Genomic DNA, 6,665 nt, shown 5'->3' on the forward strand with positions numbered 1-6,665 from the left:
GCGGACGTAGCAGGTAAACGAACTGGCCCGCCCTGCCAAGGGCTTTCCCTACACAAGCGGCATCCCAAGTTTGGGAAACACTGCTCTAGAGCCACTGTGTCTGGTTCACCATCCTGAAAAGCAATGCCAACTACATTAGCCCATACACCCCTCTGTCGCAGGTAGTTTTCAGCTCTTTAATTTTGCATATCTATTTTTCCATGGGTCTAGGAAATCAAAACATGCTCATTACTGGACATAGGGAGCTACACCAGACAATGCAGGAGCAAATGGTGAGAGACACCACAACACACAAGGAGATGTGAGTAGATTCTCCTGCCCTTCAACAACGTTACGAAGTATAAAGAAAAGCCACAATGCTTCCAACCACCAGAGGAGGCCAGTTCTCTCCATTCCAGAGGGAGTGAGCACACTTCAAACTTGGTTGCAGCCTGGCAGGGCAGTCCAGGGGCCAAACGTAGCAAACAGCACCCTGAAATGCACCATCAAACTGTGCACGCAAGACAAAGCTGAATAACCAGGAAAAACAAAAGGAGGGCATGTGAGCAAACATGAGTCAGGGGTTAAAGCTTCTATACATTTATCTGTAAATTAAGTGCAGCCCTTGGTCTCTCAGCCTGTTGCCAGAGTTGCACCATCCTAGCCGAATCCAGGGGATTGCAAAGTTTGTACATGTGAGCATCACGACCAACGTCCTATAATAAGTAATAGTGAGAGGGTCTCTAATCAGCACCAATTAATAGAGCTACCCTGTGCAGGCAAGGCTTCCAGGGCAGCACTGCGCACTGTCATAGTGGCTCCCCAGACAAGCCTCCCATTCACTGAAGAATGTTGTTTCGAATGCAATTTAATGCAAGTGACAGTCAAGCCCTCTCTTCTGCAGTTTGATTGTAATGCTATATTTTTATGCAGTGCAAGATCAGAGGCTTGATGAAACCTCATGTTGCCAACATGAAAGGAGAAGGAAATGTAGCTAATCCCAGTGAAAATGAAGACCACTTAGTTCCCCCTGCTCCCACTAAAGAGAGAAACTACAAACGCCACTGTATTATATTTGACTGTCTCAGAACAGAAAACTCCTTGCTGTCCTCAGATAGTTAAAACATGCAGCTTTAGTGGACCGCATAAGGAATAGCAATTACACACACTTCACCTCTTGCCAGCTTGGGGTTTGGTTTTTTTTCTCCCCTAAATCTTTCAACTGTTTTTCCAGTAGCCCGTTTGGGCGAAGAAGATCCTGCCAACCTTGAGAGAAGGGAATGGGGGTGGGGGAGAGAGAGAAAGGGGAAGGAAGTTTGCAGTCTGCCCCCTATGTCATAAGAGAGAGAGAGGAATGCTCCTTGAGAGTCTGATCTGTATTTACTGGAGCCGTGTTAAAAGGAGCAGGTGTTGTACTGAATTAATTTGTCTGGGAGGGGACCGGTGCAGCCCCGCTGAGAAAAAGAGCTTTGTTCACAGACACAAAGCCATCCCCTTCTCAGTGTTTCTCTTGGTGTCTTCTCATCCCTGCTCTCAACTTCTTCTAATTGCCCAGCTAACATCTCCCAGCAAGCGCCTTGGTTGGAGTGAAGCAGCACCTCTCACAACAGCTGTATCAAGGACACACATACCTCCCCCTCTCCCTCTCTTTTTCTTCCCCACAGGCCAAGGCTGCTCTTGATTACTCCAGTGGCACAGTTGCATCTGCGACGAAGCTTTAATGCTCTAGTTCCAAAGCACTCAGCAACAGGGTTGGGGACAGAGAGTTGTAGGAAGGTGGCGTGTTCACTGAAGTGTCTGGCTTGAGGAACTGTGTAAATGTTGCTCTAAATATTCCTCTGTTGAGGCTGCAAACCCAAGAGCCACATCAAAGATGAGCCCTCCTCTGATGTTTGCTTTGAATGATGGGGGTGGGGGGCAGCAGGCATCTCGGTCTGCCATTTCATTCATTTGTGCAGTACTGACATAGCTCTTGGCTGGGTCAGAATTGTACCTCGTTAAAATCACCATCTGACAAGCAACATGCCAAGGACAAGTGACAACCAGAAACAATGTTTTTTATATAATATTAAACAGACGGATGGTCCTGTTGGAAGTTGCGAAAGGGGCAGTCTGGAAAATGTTTTCTATTCAGAACCAGAATCCATACAGGATAGGCATCGGTAGTGTCAGCTTCCCTTTCCTACCATCCACACTCAGATCCCAGCTCCTGCCACTGGACCACAAGCCATGGCCACTGGCAATCCCATAGGAGAACGTTCAGTGTCAACCAGCACCTAAGTTAATGCCGGATTGGCTTAGCCAGGTTCACAAACCCTCGTTTGCTTTGTGCCCAATTGTTTTTTCCCCTCCAGAATGTTTAGTGAGGAGCTTTTATGCCTGCAAAGTTCATGGCCAAATACCTGCAGTGTGCACCCAGCTACCCTCTGTACATTGTCACTGTGGGTTTGGGAGCAGAATGAGAAAGTAAGTGATTTTAAAAGTAAAGCTGATTTGTGGGTGCAGCACTCACACACTTTTAACCTTTGCTGTTGTCAGCTGCAGGATTGCAGCAGCATTTGGGGTTCTATTTATTTGCCTTCTGCTTTTTGAGCCTTTCAGGTGCATTGCGGTCGCATTTTGAAGCTTTCTCCACAGCCACAAGGGCTCGAAACTTCATTTCTCTTTAAGAATGAAGGATGAAATCATCACATCTCCACTTGACTCCAGGAGCTGGGGCTTTAAGGAAAACAATAATGATCATGAGACTCGTGACAAAATCATGAGAGTTGGCAACCCTGCGGCAGCACTGTAGGCCTCTCCACCACTTCTCCCATTCTTTGTGGCCTTTCTTCTTCTTAATGTCTGCTTCTTCCGCTCTCCAACTGATGTCAATCAATCAGGAAACAGAAACAGTGCCATGTGATATCACTCTTGAATAGCACATTCTGAAGATCTACCACTGGTAGGAATACTTGCCTCTCATTGGCTGAAATGTGTTTGTAACAATCTGGAATGATAAGCACTTTGGTACGTGGTTCGTAATGAATAATTTGATATGCTCAAATGACTCCCTCTAGCATTGCACCTACACTGAGGATTAGAGGGAAATCTGGAACAGTGATGTTGGTGCAGCTCCACCAGTGGAAGCATTAATGTAGACTGGCCACTGGCTTTTTAATCACCACGTTTTCTGACCCTGCTCAGGGTAGTTCTGTACCACTCAGCCGTGCAAAGGCCTATTGTCAGCCTATACGAGTTTGTTGGTACCATTGCTACCACCAGCAGTGTGGCACTGGTGCTATAGCAACAGGAGGATAGTTTCCTAAAAATCTTAGTGTGGACAAAGCTTGAGAGCAACAGCAGAGGTTCTGTGTCTATGCAAAATTTTATTGGGGAGGAGGGGAAATGAAGAAGACAAAAGATGAGAGAACACTGAAGAGAATTGTACCTTCGGGGTGCTCTTAAAATTCATTCCACTGTGACTTGAAAATGAATTCCACCCACCCTACCTACGTACACACACTTTTAAAACATCCTGGAAGCAGAATTAAAGAGCCCCTGAGTGGACAGCAGAGAGCAGCTGGAGAGGGATTCCTAGAGGATGGACAGAGAGGCAAATTGCAAATTCTGTTAATTATGTTGTTAAACTAAATAACAGAGTAGGATGCCCTGGGGGGCGGGGTGGAAAGCAGAACAACAGAAGAGGAAGCCTCAGAGGATCCATTAATTATATACAATACAGCACAGGGACACTGTGAATAAGGTGCTGAGGGCACACAAACCACTCGTGCTTATGATGTTGTCATCAGAACATCCTCCCTGCCCTACCCATCCATGGCTTGTTTGTTGCATTTCCCAACTTGGGCTGGAATCTACAAGTGAAAACAAAGAAATAAACACTGTGCTTGGCAAAGGATTGTGCTGCTAATTACACTGCAACTGTGTTTTTCACTTGGCACAGTGCACACAGGGACCTGGCCAACTGCGGAGCCCCACTTGTCCTCCTCTCTTATTTTAGGAACTAATCAATGACCACATGGTCACAATTGTGCTTTAGTTACAAGGCTAGGTGCAATCAGGTTATTGTTCCTAGTCAAAAGCTAACTCCCCTAAACTGTTAGGCAAGAGCTGGGAGACCAAGGAAAGCAGCTTGGACTTGAAAGGCCTGCATTGGGAGTGGTGTGGAGCCACACAGCCTCAATTAATGAGGCTCCTAGATTCCCAATGGCCCATGCCAAGAGTGGCATCCCTTAGGAGAGCACAGCATGCACTCCCTTAGTGTGTACAGCCATCTGGGCTGGCCAGTATGGCTCCACCTTCTCCTTCCTACTCTGCGGGAACTGGCACTCTAGAGAGCAGTAAAAGGGAGCAACCCTGGGGGTGTGTAAAGGCCCTAAACTATGTAGCAGTGTACGGTGGGCATCAAGAGAGAAGAGAAAAGTGCGGGATCTTGACCATGGGATTGTCTGACTCAGAAGCAATACGGCAACCAGATGAGCACATCCCAAGGCCCTACTGAGCGATGAGGGCTGCATTGCCTTCCCCGCGGAAACCAAGCTGAATCCTAAAGAGGACCACCAGATGTATCCCTCACCTGCCCTTCTCTGGGAACTCCATTGCTGGAGGTGACCAAAAACCTAGTCCCAGCTTCGTCTATATCACAGAAGGTTCTTGTCACCATATAAAGCTTTGTAGTGAGTTTAGGGCTGGATTGACTTCCAAAAGCCCTGTTTTACCACAGGGCTGGTACCGCAAACCTGAATCCCAACTGAAAGGAATCATCTATAGGGTGAAATTGGTAGTTCCACTTTCCACGGCCTCTTTACCGATCCAGAGGGCCAGCTAGTGCTATTTGTGATGGCGGGTTTGGGTTATTTTTTTATGTCTCATTCATTTGGAATTCAAGCGAAACCAGTAGCTCATTTTGCATAAGCCACCCAATAGCCATCAGACTGTGGCAGCTTTTCCTTACTAGCAGGTAAGACGAGACTTAAAACTGGAACCCCACAAGTATAAGGCTCCATATCCTATTACCAAACCTAAAACCATCCAGCCTTCCTCTCCACAGAGGATCATCAAATTCCTCCAATTCCCAGCTCAAATAATATGATTCTCTTTACATTGAATTCCTCATTGCAACATGCAAAACCATACAGCTCACAGGCAAGATGAGGGGAACTTCTTTGATATAAACCAGCCATGCAAATGAAACCATGATCTTTGCAATAAATAGGCAAGTATACAGTAGCATAGAAACTGCATCTGTCATAATGATTTATTTAAAATAAACGAATCCAGCTGTGGCAAAATAATGAGTTCTTTGCAAACACACACAAATTCTGGCTATTTCATTAAGAACATATTAAATATAGTCCCTTGACTCCAGTTCCTGATGATAATTAAATACACATAAATGTACTGCAGTGAATTTGCTCCCAGTAATTTGCACGGCAGAAAATAATTATTCTGACAATTAGCTATGGTGCAATGTTCTGCTTTTCAAATCACCCCAACAAATTTCTTTTGATGTTTCCGCATCACCCTTTAAGAGCTTAATTAATTGAGGCACCCTTCCTATTAATAACACGATGTGTCAGATTCACTGCGTTTTGGCCTGAGATGTTTGGTGCTGTGCTTCATTTACATATTTGAAACAATTTCCTCCAGGCTGGTATGGGCTTGCATTATATAGCCCTTGATTCCTTTAAAGAGGCAGCTCCTTCACTGGAAATAGGTTTTCTATGTGTTGTTTATCAACTGCATGATAGACTAGGACCAGGGGCTCCAACAAAGAACATTGCTGGGCCCTGTATAGATACTGAATGAATAATGCTTTTCAGTATCACAAAGAGTTAATGACTTTCTTATCCCTCCTTCTTCCCCTGTTGCATGTGGGAACTTGGTAGTCAGTGCTTTTGACCAAGAGAAAAAGGCTCAGGCCTACTGTCACTTAGGAGCCTGCCTGACTCCATTCAAAGATTTACAGACTCCAAGTTTCATCAAGAGGTTCTTGGCTAGTCAGCAAGAGTGAAGGAAGGCAGTGGGCCAGAGAGCAACCTAAGAGAAAGCAAAGCCACAAAACAGCTTTGCAGGGCTGATTTTTGTTTAGCCAAAGGGCTGGGCCTTTTCTTCTCTTTCAACACATTTATCTTTGAATACTGGCAGGAAAAACCCGTGAGAACACCCTCGCTCTCTCTCTCTCTCTCTCCTGAGGCCTGGTTACTGAGCAGCACTTGGCCATTCTACCAGCCACCCCATATATTTCAGCCCTGAATGGGCAGGAAGTTAAACCATGTCAAGTTGTTTTCTGAGCCCAATATCTTCTGCGTGGCTACAAGTGCTCCAGTGTCACTAATTAAGAGTTAAACTATTCACTAGGGCCAAGTGTGTTGATTCATCTATGAGAAAAACAAATAGTGGGTCCACAGGATTTGGTAAAGGAAATGAGAAGGCAGAGAGCTTCTGAATACGGAGGCATGGCAACCAGCAGATTCCAGGAGAGTCAAGGGAAATTTAAAGTAGCAAATATGTGAGCCTGAAAGCTAGATAGCTGTGTGAGAAGAGGAAACAATCTCTCTCTAATCTTCCCCCTTCTCCCTTTACTCACTTAGCACTTGGTTCCTCAAGTTCCTGCCAATCCTGAGGCAGTAGCCTTCTCCTCTACAGGTTTCGGAGTAGCAGCCATGTTAGTCTGTATCCGCAAA

This window comes from Mauremys mutica, chromosome 11, assembly GCF_020497125.1.
Source record: "Mauremys mutica isolate MM-2020 ecotype Southern chromosome 11, ASM2049712v1, whole genome shotgun sequence".
NCBI lineage: Eukaryota > Metazoa > Chordata > Testudines > Geoemydidae > Mauremys > Mauremys mutica.